The 17,680-nt window shown below is 40.9% G+C and overlaps 1 protein-coding gene across 3 annotated transcripts in view; it reads left to right on the top strand.

The window, feature by feature from the left end:
* Positions 1-17,680, top strand: part of cpn1 (carboxypeptidase N, polypeptide 1) — a 409,472-nt gene that overhangs the window by 97,448 nt on the left and 294,344 nt on the right. The window contains exon 1 of one of the 3 annotated variants that reach the window (XM_083787973.1): positions 17,251-17,257. The exons of 1 other annotated variant lie outside the window; for it this stretch is intronic. The gene's annotated coding sequence lies outside the window, so the exon portion shown is untranslated. Of the gene's footprint in view, positions 1-17,250; positions 17,262-17,680 lie in introns of those variants that run through there. One more of the 3 variants, XM_083787971.1, reaches the window with a different exon arrangement.

Genomic DNA, 17,680 nt, shown 5'->3' with positions numbered 1-17,680 from the left:
CCACTAATTTCCTCCTACCTGAGCCACTACTCACATCCTACCTGACCCGACTAATCTCCTCCTACCTGACCACACTAATCTCTTCCTACCTGATTTGAAACAGCACCATCCTATGGATATTATCTGATTTATCTCTAGGTGTTGGTGATTTGAACCAACACCGCATGTCGGGTTTGAACCGGCACACTTATACTTATACTAGATATACTACGGATATCATCTGACTTATCCGTTGGGCCATTGAGGCACACAAACACAAACAATTTCTGGGCTGCTTTAAAGTTGTCCTTCTGGAAATCAGTGTGCAAAGCAAAGTGTCACAGTTATGACTAATGTGGGATTTGAACCCTGGACCTGTGGCTCCCAAGGACAGCCTCTCATCACACTGAGCTAACTGCTGGATACTACTACACAGCTTTTTTGTGCTATTTGATGTAAGTGTGGAAAGCAAAGTGTCACAGTAAAGAAAGACCGCTGGGAGACGCCTACTCTAGGTGTTGGTGATTTGAACACCGCATGTCTTATGTCGGGTTTGAACCGGCACACTTCTACTAGGTATACTACGGATATCATCTGACTTATCCGTTGGGCCACTGAGGCACACAAACATGGTTAATTTCTGGGCTGCTTTAAAGTTGTCCTTCTGGAAATCAGTGTGCAAAGCAAAGTGTCACAGTTATGACTAATGTGAGATTTGAACCCTGGACCTGTGGCTCCCAAGGACAGCCTCTCATCACACTGAGCTAACTGCTGGATACTACTACGCAGCTTTTTTGTGCTATTTGATGTAAGTGTGGAAAGCAAAGTGTCACAGTAAAGAAAGACTGCTGGGACACACCTAGTCTAGGTGTTGGTGATTTGAACACCGCATGTCGTATGTCGGGTTTGAACCGGCACACTTCTACTAGGTATACTACAGATATCATCTGACTTATCCGTTGTGCCACTGAGGCACACAAACATGGTGAATTTCTGGGCTGCTTTAAAGTTGTCCTTCTGGAAATCAGTGTGCAAAGCAAAGTGTCACAGTTATGACTAATGTGGGATTGGAACCCTGGACCTGTGGCTCCCAAGGACAGCCTCTCATCACACTGAGCTAACTGCTGGATACTACTACACAGCTTTTTTGTGCTATTTGATGTAAGTGTGGAAAGCAAAGTGTCACAGTAAAGAAAGACCGCTGGGACACGCCTAGTCTAGGTGTTGGTGATTTGAACACCGCATGTCGTATGTCGGGTTTGAACCGGCACACTTCTACTAGGTATTACTACGGATATCATCTGACTTATCCGTTGTGCCACTGAGGCACACAAACATGGTGAATTTCTGGGCTGCTTTAAAGTTGTCCTTCTGGAAATCAGTGTGCAAAGCAAAGTGTCACAGTTATGACTAATGTGGGATTGGAACCCTGGACCTGTGGCTCCCAAGGACAGCCTCTCATCACACTGAGCTAACTGCTGGATACTACTACAAAGCTTTTTTGTGCTATTTGATGTAAGTGTGGAAAGCAAAGTGCTTTTTTGTTTGTTTGCTTGTAAGTGACAAATCCAGAATGTATTTTTCAATGTATTGTTAGTTCTTAAACATAAACTCATACAGTTCATCCCACAGTGAGATCAGCTTGAGGGTCATACGGTTGTCTGTACCTCATTTCAACTGCCGAATCTCAGGTTTGAACCAGGAACCTTCAGATCTACAGCCTAACGCTCTCCCAGCTGAGCTATTACGGCTTGAAAGTAACACATCCAGTATTTATTTTTACATTGACTGTTACTTGTTACTTCTTAAACAAAAAAACTCATAAAGTTTTTCACCCAGTGAGATCAGCCTAAGAGTCATAGGATTTTCTGTACCTCATTTCAACTGCCGAAAGCCTGGATTGAACCAGGGACCTTTAGATCTTCAGTCTAATGCTCTACCAACTGCGCTAATTTGGCTTGTAAGTGTCACATCCAGAATATATTTTTCAATTGATTGTTAGTTCTTAAACAAATAAACTCATACAGTTTTCCCCCAGTGAGATCAGCCTGGGAGTCATACGGTTTTCTGTACCTCATTTGACCTGCTGAAAACCGGTTCCATTTGTACACTGTCAAAGTAACTAACTTAATACTATCAACATCTATCTATTCTATAGTCCCTCTACAACAGTGGTTCCCAAACCTTTTCTTGTCAAGGACCCCCACATTTACACTTTATTAACCTGTGGAACCTGAACCTGAACCTAACCCTAACCCTAACCCTAACCCCATAAGAGAAGATTGTTACAGATCTAGCAGTGATCTAGAATGATCAATTATATTAATAAAACGTCAAAAACTGTGAAAATGAAGTAAATGAAGTTGAAGAATCACTATAAATCTAAAACAGGTCAGAGTATTTCATCCAGTTATAAACAAGGAAGTGGTCCGGGTCTGCGACCATTTGATTGGAGGAGACAATGTAAGGAGCCCTAGGATTGGCTGAAGGCAGACCGATCTGATTGGCCAAGGAATCTGTCAATCAGAATGATTGGCACGTCAAAAACCAGCACGTTCCTACTGAGTGTGTTGGGTTTGAACTAGCACAATTCTACAAGGTACTCTACAGATAACTTGTGATTTATCCGCTGGGCCACTTAGCGGCACACAGTTCAGCTGGAATTTCCAGGCCACTTGATGTCAGTGTGGAAAGAAAAAAAGCAAAGTGTCACAGTTATGACTAATGTGGGATTTGAACCCTGGACCTGTGGCTCCGAAGGACAGCCTCTTATCACACTGAGCTAACTGCTGGATACTACTACACAGCTTTTTTGTGCTATTTGATGTAAGTGTGGAAAGCAAAGTGCTTTTTTTTGTTTGCTTGTAAGTGACAAATCCAGAATGTATTTTTCAATGTATTGTTAGTTCTTAAACATAAACTCATACAGTTCATCCCACAGTGAGATCAGCTTGAGGGTCATACGGTTGTCTGTACCTCATTTCTACTGCCGAATCTCAGGTTTGAACCAGGAACCTTCAGATCTACAGCCTAACGCTCTCCCAGCTGAGCTATTACGGCTTGAAAGTAACACATCCAGTATTCATTTTTACATTGACTGTTACTTGTTACTTCTTAAACAAAAAAACTCATAACGTTTTTCACCCAGTGAGATCAGCCTAAGAGTCATAGGATTTTCTGTACCTCATTTCAACTGCCGAAAGCCTGGATTGAACCAGGGACCTTTAGATCTTCAGTCTAATGCTCTACCAACTGCGCTAATTTGGCTTGTAAGTGTCACATCCAGAATATATTTTTCAATTGATTGTTAGTTCTTAAACAAATAAACTCATACAGTTTTCCCCCAGTGAGATCAGCCTGGGAGTCATACGGTTTTCTGTACCTCATTTGACCTGCTGAAAACCGGTTCCATTTGTACACTGTCAAAGTAACTAACTTACTACTATCAACATCTATCTATTCTATAGTCCCTCTACAACAGTGGTTCCCAAACCTTTTCTTGTCAAGGACCCCCACATTTACACTTTATTAACCTGTGGAACCTGAACCTAACCCTAACCCTAACCCTAACCCTAACCCTAACCCTAACTCCATAAGAGAAGATTGTTACAGATCTAGCAGTGATCTAGAATGATCAATTATATTAATAAAACGTAAAAAACTGTGAAAATGAAGAAAATGAAGTTGAAGAATCACTATAAATCTAAAACAGGTCAGAGTATTTCATCCAGTTATAAACAAGGAAGTGGTCCGGGTCTGCGACCATTTGATTGGAGGAGACAATGTAAGGAGCCCTAGGATTGGCTGAAGGCAGACCGATCTGATTGGCCAAGGAATCTGTCAATCAGAATGATTGGCACGTCAAAAACCAGCACGTTCCTACTGAGTGTGTTGGGTTTGAACTAGCACAATTCTACAAGGTACTCTACAGATAACTTGTGATTTATCCGCTGGGCCACTTAGCAGCACACAGTTCAGCTGGAATTTCCAGGCCACTTGATGTCAGTGTGGAAAGAAAAAAAGCAAAGTGTCACAGTTATGACTAATGTGGGATTTGAACCCTGGACCTGTGGCTCCCATGGACAGCCTCTTATCACACTGAGCTAACTGCTGGATACTACTACACAGCTTTTTTGTGCTATTTGATGTAAGTGTGGAAAGCAAAGTGCTTTTTTTTTGTTTGCTTGTAAGTGACAAATCCAGAATGTATTTTTCAATGTATTGTTAGTTCTTAAACATAAACTCATACAGTTCATCCCACAGTGAGATCAGCTTGAGGGTCATACGGTTGTCTGTACCTCATTTCTACTGCCGAATCTCAGGTTTGAACCAGGAACCTTCAGATCTACAGCCTAACGCTCTCCCAGCTGAGCTATTACGGCTTGAAAGTAACACATCCAGTATTCATTTTTACATTGACTGTTACTTGTTACTTCTTAAAAAAACTCATAAAGTTTTTCACCCAGTGAGATCAGCCTAATAGTCATAGGATTTTCTGTACCTCATTTCAACTGCCGAAAGCCTGGATTGAACCAGGGACCTTTAGATCTTCAGTCTAATGCTCTACCAACTGCGCTAATTTGGCTTGTAAGTGTAACATCCAGAATATATTTTTCAATTGATTGTTAGTTCTTAAACAAATAAACTCATACAGTTTCCCCCCAGTGAGATCAGCCTGGGAGTCATACGGTTTTCTGTACCTCATTTGACCTGCTGAAAACCGGTTCCATTTGTACACTGTCAAAGTAACTAACTTACTACTATCAACATCTATCTATTCTATAGTCCCTCTACAACAGTGGTTCCCAAACCTTTTCTTGTCAAGGACCCCCACATTTACACTTTATTAACCTGTGGAACCTGAACCTGAACCTAACCCTAACCCTAACCCTAACCCTAACCCTAACCCTAACCCCATAAGAGAAGATTGTTACAGATCTAGCAGTGATCTAGAATGATCAATTATATTAATAAAACGTCAAAAACTGTGAAAATGAAGAAAATGAAGTTGAAGAATCACTATAAATCTAAAACAGGTCAGAGTATTTCATCCAGTTATAAACAAGGAAGTGGTCCGGGTCTGCGACCATTTGATTGGAGGAGACAATGTAAGGAGCCCTAGGATTGGCTGAAGGCAGACCGATCTGATTGGCCAAGGAATCTGTCAATCAGAATGATTGGCACGTCAAAAACCAGCACCTTCCTACTGAGTGTGTTGGGTTTGAACTAGCACAATTCTACAAGGTACTCTACAGATAACTTGTGATTTATCCGCTGGGCCACTTAGCGGCACACAGTTCAGCTGGAATTTCCAGGCCGCTTGATGTCAGTGTGGAAAGAAAAAAAGCAAAGTGTCACAGTTATGACTAATGTGGGATTTGAACCCTGGACCTGTGGCTCCCAAGGACAGCCTCTTATGACACTGAGCTAACTGCTGGATACTACTACACAGCTTTTTTGTGCTATTTGATGTAAGTGTGGAAAGCAAAGTGCTTTTTTGTTTGTTTGCTTGTAAGTGACAAATCCAGAATGTATTTTTCAATGTATTGTTAGTTCTTAAACATAAACTCATACAGTTCATCCCACAGTGAGATCAGCTTGAGGGTCATACGGTTGTCTGTACCTCATTTCAACTGCCGAATCTCAGGTTTGAACCAGGAACCTTCAGATCTACAGCCTAACGCTCTCCCAGCTGAGCTATTACGGCTTGAAAGTAACACATCCAGTATTCATTTTTACATTGACTGTTACTTGTTACTTCTTAAACAAAAAAACTCATAAAGTTTTTCACCCAGTGAGATCAGCCTAAGAGTCATAGGATTTTCTGTACCTCATTTCAACTGCCGAAAGCCTGGATTGAACCAGGGACCTTTAGATCTTCAGTCTAATGCTCTACCAACTGCACTAATTTGGCTTGTAAGTGTCACATCCAGAATATATTTTTCAATTGATTGTTAGTTCTTAAACAAATAAACTCATACAGTTTTCCCCCAGTGAGATCAGCCTGGGAGTCATACGGTTTTCTGTACCTCATTTGACCTGCTGAAAACCGGTTCCATTTGTACACTGTCAAAGTAACTAACTTAATACTATCAACATCTATCTATTCTATAGTCCCTCTACAACAGTGGTTCCCAAACCTTTTCTTGTCAAGGACCCCCACATTTACACTTTATTAACCTGTGGAACCTGAACCTGAACCTGAACCTGAACCTGAACCTAACCCTAACCCTAACCCTAACCCTAACCCTAACCCTAACCCTAACCCTAACCTTAACCCCATAAGAGAAGATTGTTACAGATCTAGCAGTGATCTAGAATGATCAATTATATTAATAAAACGTCAAAAACTGTGAAAATGAAGAAAATGAAGTTGAAGAATCACTATAAATCTAAAACAGGTCAGAGTATTTCATCCAGTTATAAACAAGGAAGTGGTCCGGGTCTGCGACCATTTGATTGGAGGAGACAATGTAAGGAGCCCTAGGATTGGCTGAAGGCAGACCGATCTGATTGGCCAAGGAATCTGTCAATCAGAATGATTGGCACGTCAAAAACCAGCACCTTCCTACTGAGTGTGTTGGGTTTGAACTAGCACAATTCTACAAGGTACTCTACAGATAACTTGTGATTTATCCGCTGGGCCACTTAGCGGCACACAGTTCAGCTGGAATTTCCAGGCCACTTGATGTCAGTGTGGAAAGGAAAAAAGCAAAGTGTCACAGTAATGACTAATGTGGGATTTGAATCCTGGACCTGTGGCTCCCAAGGACAGCCTCTTATCACACTGAGCTAACTGCTGGATACTACTACACAGCTTTTTTGTGCTATTTGATGTAAGTGTGGAAAGCAAAGTGCTTTTTTGTTTGTTTGCTTGTAAGTGACAAATCCAGAATGTATTTTTCAATGTATTGTTAGTTCTTAAACATAAACTCAAACAGTTCATCCCACAGTGAGATCAGCTTGAGGGTCATACGGTTGTCTGTACCTCATTTCAAACTGCCGAATCTCAGGTTTGAACCAGGAACCTTAAGATCTACAGCCTAACGCTCTCCCAGCTGAGCTATTACGGCTTGAAAGTAACACATCCAGTATTCATTTTTACATTGACTGTTACTTGTTACTTAAACAAAAAAACTCATAAAGTTTTTCACCCAGTGAGATCAGCCTAAGAGTCATAGGATTTTCTGTACCTCATTTCAACTGCCGAAAGCCTGGATTGATCCAGGGACCTTTAGATCTTCAGTCTAATGCTCTACCAACTGCACTAATTTGGCTTGTAAGTGTCACATCCAGAATATATTTTTCAATTGATTGTTAGTTCTTTAACAAATAAACTCATACAGTTTTCCCCCAGTGAGATCAGCCTGGGAGTCATACGGTTTTCTGTACCTCATTTGACCTGCTGAAAACCGGTTCCATTTGTACACTGTCAAAGTAACTAACTTAATACTATCAACATCTATCTATTCTATAGTCCCTCTACAACAGTGGTTCCCAAACCTTTTCTTGTCAAGGACCCCCACATTTACACTTTATTAACCTGTGGAACCTGAACCTGAACCTGAACCTGAACCTGAACCTAACCCTAACCCTAACCCTAACCCTAACCCCATAAGAGAACATTGTTACAGATCTAGCAGTGATCTAGAATGATCAATTATATTAATAAAACGTCAAAAACTGTCAAAATGAAGAAAATGAAGTTGAAGAATCACTATAAATCTAAAACAGGTCAGAGTATTTCATCCAGTTATAAACAAGGAAGTGGTCCGGGTCTGCGACCATTTGATTGGAGGAGACAATGTAAGGAGCCCTAGGATTGGCTGAAGGCAGACCGATCTGATTGGCCAAGGAATCTGTCAATCAGAATGATTGGCACGTCAAAAATCAGCACCTTCCTACTGAGTGTGTTGGGTTTGAACTAGCACAATTCTACAAGGTACTCTACAGATAACTTGTGATTTATCCGCTGGGCCACTTAGCGGCACACAGTTCAGCTGGAATTTCCAGGCCACTTGATGTCAGTGTGGAAAGAAAAAAAGCAAAGTGTCACAGTTATGACTAATGTGGGATTTGAACCCTGGACCTGTGGCTCCCAAGGACAGCCTCTTATCACACTGAGCTAACTGCTGGATACTACTACACAGCTTTTTTGTGCTATTTGATGTAAGTGTGGAAAGCAAAGTGCTTTTTTTTGTTTGCTTGTAAGTGACATATCCAGAATGTATTTTTCAATGTATTGTTAGTTCTTAAACATAAACTCATACAGTTCATCCCACAGTGAGATCAGCTTGAGGGTCATACGGTTGTCTGTACCTCATTTCTACTGCCGAATCTCAGGTTTGAACCAGGAACCTTCAGATCTACAGCCTAACGCTCTCCCAGCTGAGCTATTACGGCTTGAAAGTAACACATCCAGTATTAATTTTTACATTGACTGTTACTTGTTACTTCTTAAACAAAAAAACTCATAAAGTTTTTCACCCAGTGAGATCAGCCTAAGAGTCATAGGATTTTCTGTACCTCATTTCAACTGCCGAAAGCCTGGATTGAACCAGGGACCTTTAGATCTTCAGTCTAATGCTCTACCAACTGCGCTAATTTGGCTTGTAAGTGTCACATCCAGAATATATTTTTCAATTGATTGTTAGTTCTTAAACAAATAAACTCATAGTTTTCCCCCAGTGAGATCAGCCTGGGAGTCATACGGTTTTCTGTACCTCATTTGACCTGCTGAAAACCGGTTCCATTTGTACACTGTCAAAGTAACTAACTTAATACTATCAACATCTATCTATTCTATAGTCCCTCTACAACAGTGGTTCCCAAACGTTTTCTTGTCAAGGACCCCCACATTTACACTTTATTAACCTGTGGAACCTGAACCTAACCCTAACCCTAACCCTAACCCTAACCCTAACCTTAACCCCATAAGAGAAGATTGTTACAGATCTAGCAGTGATCTAGAATGATCAATTATATTAATAAAACGTCAAAAACTGTGAAAATGAAGAAAATGAAGTTGAAGAATCACTATAAATCTAAAACAGGTCAGAGTATTTCATCCAGTTATAAACAAGGAAGTGGTCCGGGTCTGCGACCATTTGATTGGAGGAGACAATGTAAGGAGCCCTAGGATTGGCTGAAGGCAGACCGATCTGATTGGCCAAGGAATCTGTCAATCAGAATGATTGGCACGTCAAAAACCAGCACCTTCCTACTGAGTGTGTTGGGTTTGAACTAGCACAATTCTACAAGGTACTCTACAGATAACTTGTGATTTATCCGCTGGGCCACTTAGCGGCACACAGTTCAGCTGGAATTTCCAGGCCACTTGATGTCAGTGTGGAAAGAAAAAAAGCAAAGTGTCACAGTTATGACTAATGTGGGATTTGAACCCTGGACCTGTGGCTCCCAAGGACAGCCTCTTATGACACTGAGCTAACTGCTGGATACTACTACACAGCTTTTTTGTGCTATTTGATGTAAGTGTGGAAAGCAAAGTGCTTTTTTGTTTGTTTGCTTGTAAGTGACAAATCCAGAATGTATTTTTCAATGTATTGTTAGTTCTTAAACATAAACTCATACAGTTCATCCCACAGTGAGATCAGCTTGAGGGTCATACGGTTGTCTGTACCTCATTTCAACTGCCGAATCTCAGGTTTGAACCAGGAACCTTCAGATCTACAGCCTAACGCTCTCCCAGCTGAGCTATTACGGCTTGAAAGTAACACATCCAGTATTCATTTTTACATTGACTGTTACTTGTTACTTCTTAAACAAAAAAACTCATAAAGTTTTTCACCCAGTGAGATCAGCCTAAGAGTCATAGGATTTTCTGTACCTCATTTCAACTGCCGAAAGCCTGGATTGAACCAGGGACCTTTAGATCTTCAGTCTAATGCTCTACCAACTGCACTAATTTGGCTTGTAAGTGTCACATCCAGAATATATTTTTCAATTGATTGTTAGTTCTTAAACAAATAAACTCATACAGTTTTCCCCCAGTGAGATCAGCCTGGGAGTCATACGGTTTTCTGTACCTCATTTGACCTGCTGAAAACCGGTTCCATTTGTACACTGTCAAAGTAACTAACTTAATACTATCAACATCTATCTATTCTATAGTCCCTCTACAACAGTGGTTCCCAAACCTTTTCTTGTCAAGGACCCCCACATTTACACTTTATTAACCTGTGGAACCTGAACCTGAACCTGAACCTAACCCTAACCCTAACCCTAACCCTAACCCTAACCCTAACCTTAACCCCATAAGAGAAGATTGTTACAGATCTAGCAGTGATCTAGAATGATCAATTATATTAATAAAACGTCAAAAACTGTGAAAATGAAGAAAATGAAGTTGAAGAATCACTATAAATCTAAAACAGGTCAGAGTATTTCATCCAGTTATAAACAAGGAAGTGGTCCGGGTCTGCGACCATTTGATTGGAGGAGACAATGTAAGGAGCCCTAGGATTGGCTGAAGGCAGACCGATCTGATTGGCCAAGGAATCTGTCAATCAGAATGATTGGCACGTCAAAAACCAGCACCTTCCTACTGAGTGTGTTGGGTTTGAACTAGCACAATTCTACAAGGTACTCTACAGATAACTTGTGATTTATCCGCTGGGCCACTTAGCGGCACACAGTTCAGCTGGAATTTCCAGGCCACTTGATGTCAGTGTGGAAAGGAAAACTTCACACTAAATAGTTGAGTGGGGTTTGAACCTTCAATCTCCAGACAATGACGACAGCATCCTAACTCAGTTATCTATTGCTATCTGCAACAACAGTCTTCCTTTGCCTGTGAGTTAGAGTTTGGAGTTGGACTTTGGCTGATATTTTTTAATCCTCCAAATCATGAATTACCCATGTAAATGTCTTCCAAACCCATGAACTATAGTATGTCTTTTTTTTAGCCTTCAAAATCATGAAAAACAACATATTATAGTAAGTCTTCCGAAACTATATACAGTTTTCTGTAACTCATTTCAACTGCCGAAATCCAGGATTGAACTAGGGACGTTTAGATCTTCAGTCTAATGCTCTTCCAACTGAGCTATTTCAGCTTGTAAGTGACACATCCAGAATGTATTTTTCAATGCATTGTTAGTTCTTAAACATAAACTCATACAGTTCATCCCGCAGTGAGATCAGCTTGAGAGTCATACGGTTGTCTGTACCTCATTTCTACTGCCGACTCACCATCTCCCGATCATGTGGCAGCGTTCTAACACACTGAGCCACTGGCTCCAGACAATTCACACTGCTTTTTTGTTTGTTTTCTTCTTCTGAAATTGGTCTTGAAAATAAAGACTTATTTGGGGTTTGAACTCACCATCTCCCAAACATGTGGACAGTGTTCTAAAACACTGAGCCACTGGCTCCAGACAATTCACACTGCTTTTTTGTTTGTTTGCTTGTAAGTGAAACATCCAGAATGTATTTTTCAATGTATTGTTAGTTCTTAAACATAAACTCATACAGTTCATGCCACAGTGAGATCAGCTTGAGAGTCATACGGTTGTCTGTACCGCATTTCAACTGCCGAATCTCCGGTTTGAACAAGGAACCTACAGATCTACAGTCTAACGCTCTCCCAACTGAGCTATTACGGCTTGCAAGTAACACATCCAGTATTTATTTTTACATTGACTGTTACTTGTTACTTCTTAAACAAAAAAACTCATAAAGTTTTTCACCCAGTGAGATCAGCCTAAGAGTCATAGGATTTTCTGTACCTCATTTCAACTGCCGAAAGCCTGGCTTGAACCAGGGACCTTTAGATCTTCAGTCTAATGCTCTACCAACTGCGCTAATTCGGCTTGCAAGTTTCACATCCAGAATATATTTTTCAATTGATTGTTAGTTCTTAAACAAATAAACTCATACAGTTTTCCCCCAGTGAGATCAGCCTGGGAGTCATACGGTTTTCTGTACCTCATTTGACCTGCTGAAAACCGGTTCCATTTGTACACTGTCAAAGTAACTAACTTAATACTATCAACATCTATCTATTCTATAGTCCCTCTACAACAGTGGTTCCCAAACCTTTTCTTGTCAAGGACCCCCACATTTACACTTTATTAACCTGTGGAACCTGAACCTGAACCTGAACCTAACCCTAACCCTAACCCTAACCCTAACCCTAACCCTAACCCTAACCTTAACCCCATAAGAGAAGATTGTTACAGATCTAGCAGTGATCTAGAATGATCAATTATATTAATAAAACGTCAAAAACTGTGAAAATGAAGAAAATGAAGTTGAAGAATCACTATAAATCTAAAACAGGTCAGAGTATTTCATCCAGTTATAAACAAGGAAGTGGTCCGGGTCTGCGACCATTTGATTGGAGGAGACAATGTAAGGAGCCCTAGGATTGGCTGAAGGCAGACCGATCTGATTGGCCAAGGAATCTGTCAATCAGAATGATTGGCACGTCAAAAACCAGCACCTTCCTACTGAGTGTGTTGGGTTTGAACTAGCACAATTCTACAAGGTACTCTACAGATAACTTGTGATTTATCCGCTGGGCCACTTAGCGGCACACAGTTCAGCTGGAATTTCCAGGCCACTTGATGTCAGTGTGGAAAGAAAAAAAGCAAAGTGTCACAGTTATGACTAATGTGGGATTTGAACCCTGGACCTGTGGCTCCCAAGGACAGCCTCTTATGACACTGAGCTAACTGCTGGATACTACTACACAGCTTTTTTGTGCTATTTGATGTAAGTGTGGAAAGCAAAGTGCTTTTTTGTTTGTTTGCTTGTAAGTGACAAATCCAGAATGTATTTTTCAATGTATTGTTAGTTCTTAAACATAAACTCATACAGTTCATCCCACAGTGAGATCAGCTTGAGGGTCATACGGTTGTCTGTACCTCATTTCAACTGCCGAATCTCAGGTTTGAACCAGGAACCTTCAGATCTACAGCCTAACGCTCTCCCAGCTGAGCTATTACGGCTTGAAAGTAACACATCCAGTATTCATTTTTACATTGACTGTTACTTGTTACTTCTTAAACAAAAAAACTCATAAAGTTTTTCACCCAGTGAGATCAGCCTAAGAGTCATAGGATTTTCTGTACCTCATTTCAACTGCCGAAAGCCTGGATTGAACCAGGGACCTTTAGATCTTCAGTCTAATGCTCTACCAACTGCACTAATTTGGCTTGTAAGTGTCACATCCAGAATATATTTTTCAATTGATTGTTAGTTCTTAAACAAATAAACTCATACAGTTTTCCCCCAGTGAGATCAGCCTGGGAGTCATACGGTTTTCTGTACCTCATTTGACCTGCTGAAAACCGGTTCCATTTGTACACTGTCAAAGTAACTAACTTAATACTATCAACATCTATCTATTCTATAGTCCCTCTACAACAGTGGTTCCCAAACCTTTTCTTGTCAAGGACCCCCACATTTACACTTTATTAACCTGTGGAACCTGAACCTGAACCTGAACCTAACCCTAACCCTAACCCTAACCCTAACCCTAACCTTAACCCCATAAGAGAAGATTGTTACAGATCTAGCAGTGATCTAGAATGATCAATTATATTAATAAAACGTCAAAAACTGTGAAAATGAAGAAAATGAAGTTGAAGAATCACTATAAATCTAAAACAGGTCAGAGTATTTCATCCAGTTATAAACAAGGAAGTGGTCCGGGTCTGCGACCATTTGATTGGAGGAGACAATGTAAGGAGCCCTAGGATTGGCTGAAGGCAGACCGATCTGATTGGCCAAGGAATCTGTCAATCAGAATGATTGGCACGTCAAAAACCAGCACCTTCCTACTGAGTGTGTTGGGTTTGAACTAGCACAATTCTACAAGGTACTCTACAGATAACTTGTGATTTATCCGCTGGGCCACTTAGCGGCACACAGTTCAGCTGGAATTTCCAGGCCACTTGATGTCAGTGTGGAAAGGAAAACTTCACACTAAATAGTTGAGTGGGGTTTGAACCTTCAATCTCCAGACAATGACGACAGCATCCTAACTCAGTTATCTATTGCTATCTGCAACAACAGTCTTCCTTTGCCTGTGAGTTAGAGTTTGGAGTTGGACTTTGGCTGATATTTTTTAATCCTCCAAATCATGAATTACCCATGTAAATGTCTTCCAAACCCATGAACTATAGTATGTCTTTTTTTTAGCCTTCAAAATCATGAAAAACAACATATTATAGTAAGTCTTCCGAAACTATATACAGTTTTCTGTAACTCATTTCAACTGCCGAAATCCAGGATTGAACTAAGGACGTTTAGATCTTCAGTCTAATGCTCTTCCAACTGAGCTATTTCAGCTTGTAAGTGACACATCCAGAATGTATTTTTCAATGCATTGTTAGTTCTTAAACATAAACTCATACAGTTCATCCCGCAGTGAGATCAGCTTGAGAGTCATACGGTTGTCTGTACCTCATTTCTACTGCCGACTCACCATCTCCCGATCATGTGGCAGCGTTCTAACACACTGAGCCACTGGCTCCAGACAATTCACACTGCTTTTTTGTTTGTTTTCTTCTTCTGAAATTGGTCTTGAAAATAAAGACTTATTTGGGGTTTGAACTCACCATCTCCCAAACATGTGGACAGTGTTCTAAAACACTGAGCCACTGGCTCCAGACAATTCACACTGCTTTTTTGTTTGTTTGCTTGTAAGTGAAACATCCAGAATGTATTTTTCAATGTATTGTTAGTTCTTAAACATAAACTCATACAGTTCATGCCACAGTGAGATCAGCTTGAGAGTCATACGGTTGTCTGTACCGCATTTCAACTGCCGAATCTCCGGTTTGAACAAGGAACCTACAGATCTACAGTCTAACGCTCTCCCAACTGAGCTATTACGGCTTGCAAGTAACACATCCAGTATTTATTTTTACATTGACTGTTACTTGTTACTTCTTAAACAAAAAAACTCATAAAGTTTTTCACCCAGTGAGATCAGCCTAAGAGTCATAGGATTTTCTGTACCTCATTTCAACTGCCGAAAGCCTGGCTTGAACCAGGGACCTTTAGATCTTCAGTCTAATGCTCTACCAACTGCGCTAATTCGGCTTGCAAGTTTCACATCCAGAATATATTTTTCAATTGATTGTTAGTTCTTAAACAAATAAACTCATACAGTTTTCCCCCAGTGAGATCAGCCTGGGAGTCATACGGTTTTCTGTACCTCATTTGACCTGCTGAAAACCGGTTCCATTTGTACATTGTCAAAGTCACTAACTTATCATCTAGTATAGACCCTCTACAACAGTGCTTCCCAAACCTTTTCTTGTCAAGGACCCCCAAATTTACACTTTATTAGCCCGTGGAACCTAACCCTAACCCTAACCCGGCTATAATCCATGGTCAAAAACGATGAAAAACGAGGATTTGAAAAAAAGACAAAATCACTTCCAGACCATGGGCTATAGTCCATGGTGTATGAGTGATTTTCGTCCTCAAAAATGATGATAAACGGCATGCTACAGTTCCCTAACCCTAACCCTTGATCGTAGGAGATAGTAATGTAGGACTCTACAGATCGAGTGCTATCCAGTCATAAAGTTTGAACACTTGAAGAAACTACTACAGAAAACTGGAAACACCGCCAATGTGGCGCACTGCATCCTATCTGTAGGAATGAACAATCGACAGCAGGAGACAACAGAAACAGGACGGAAGACAATGAGGGCGGACACAAGTGTGGCCTGATAATTTGCCCAGCTGGTACCCACTTAAGGCCCAATCAGATCCCAGTTCAAACCCATATAGGCAAACACAGGTGGAACACATGGTTCTGAAATAAAATAGCCCATTTGGATACCACCTAAGACCCAGTTAGAAACCCACATAAGCCCATATGGGCTAACACGGGTGGGCCCTTTGTGAATACTGGGTGCACGACCCACTTGGAACCCAAGCCCATAGCCCATGTCAAAACCCAATTGGGCCCAGGTGGACATGTTAGCTGGGGTGTGTGTGTGTGTGTGTGTGTGTGTGTGTGTGTGTGTGTGCAGTGTGCACGCTTCGCTAACCAGTGTTGGACCTATAAGGGTCCATTTGGTTACATGTGTTACACTCAGACTTACAGACATGGACCAAATTGTCCATTTGGTTACACTAGACGTGTACGTGCCCGTCGGCCACTATATACTCTCAGAGTTACAGACCTCCAAGGACACAAAGTAGCTCATAACATGTATACAGTGGATTTTTATGAAACAAACACTTTGAGGATAGAAAGAGAATAATTCAATCTTTTTGTACTGCTGCAATGTTGGTGAATTTGACGTTGTGTAATACAATCAGAGAGGTCAGAGAGGACTTTTCTGTTTGGATGAATGTGCTGCCTATGGGAAGTTGCACCTTGTTCAATGTTGTTTTAGTCGACTAAAAATAAAACGAAAAATGTTCGTCGACTACCTTTTTCCACTGACAAAAACTAAATGGAAACTAAATGAAAACCATCTATGATGACTAAAACTAAGACTAAATATACTGACAATTTCGTCAACGAATAAAATCTAGACTAAAATGTTAGGAAGGGACTAGTGGACAAGAGATCCAGTATAAGTCATTTTACACTTGGTTGCATGGTGAAAATAGCCGATCTACAAGCTCACAATGCGTTGCAGCGCGACGCGTTGTGAGCTTGTAGATCGGCTATTTTCAGCAAGTGTAAAAATATGCTGCCGTCATTATGACGGCATCAAGGCCCGCCAAAATACATTTTATTCGACTAAATCACCTGTAGATTTAGTCGACTAAAATCTTATGATATTTAGTCGACTAAAACTAGACTAACAATAAAACATTCCGGGTGACTAAAATGTGACTAAAACTAAATGAAAACTATTCAAGAGACTAAGACTAAAACTAAAATAGAAATGTGCTGCCAAAAACCTTGTTAGCACCTTGCCATTAACTTATATGGTAAGATGAGCTTCATCGGTTGCACCACTCAAAAAGACTAAACACCATACAAATATGAACATGAACGCCCCTCTACAGTGCTTTGGCACCTGTCCCAATCAACAGGATTGCCAACAACACTGCAGATCAGACAGGCCAGTGACCCACAAATAATTTAGCTTCCGCACAGTGTCAATAAATGAACACATTAAAAAACATTTTAGTTATCTCGTGTTGTTATACTTAAACATGGCTTATATGTTGTACACAAGGAACGAAACATATGCAACAAAACACAACGCTTCCAATCGCTTCCAATCCAGCAGCTGGTGATGTCAATTAGTCATTTTGATTCAGGGGTGTGTGTGTGTGTGTGATTTGTGATTTGTATGAAATGCATACAAATAGCAGATCTACAAGCTGTTTCAAATTATTGCTGGCCCACCCATAATGGTTTGAATGGTTGGATGGATGCTATTGGCTCATCCTTAACACGTATACCGCCATTGGCCGAGATCTACGTCAATTAAAGCTCATTATTTAATAAAACCATCTATACTATGTGAGTACTATACCAGTGAGTCGATGTAATCCCTCCATCTGCACCTTGGTCTGCCCCAGGGTCTCCTCCCAGTGGGACGTGATCCTTGGTCTGCCCCGGAGGTCTCCTCCCAGTGGGACGTGATCCTTGATCTGCCCCGGAGGTCTCCTCCCAGTGGGACGTGATCCTTGGTCTGCCCCGGGGTCTCCTCCCAGTGGGACGTGATCCTTGGTCTGCCCAAGGACTGTA

Source organism: Protomyctophum parallelum (assembly GCF_964188405.1).
Source record: "Protomyctophum parallelum genome assembly, chromosome: 17".
Classification (NCBI taxonomy): Eukaryota; Metazoa; Chordata; class Actinopteri; order Myctophiformes; family Myctophidae; genus Protomyctophum; species Protomyctophum parallelum.
The sequence above is the reverse complement of the archived record's forward strand: the minus strand, read 5'-3'. Positions and strand labels throughout refer to the sequence as shown.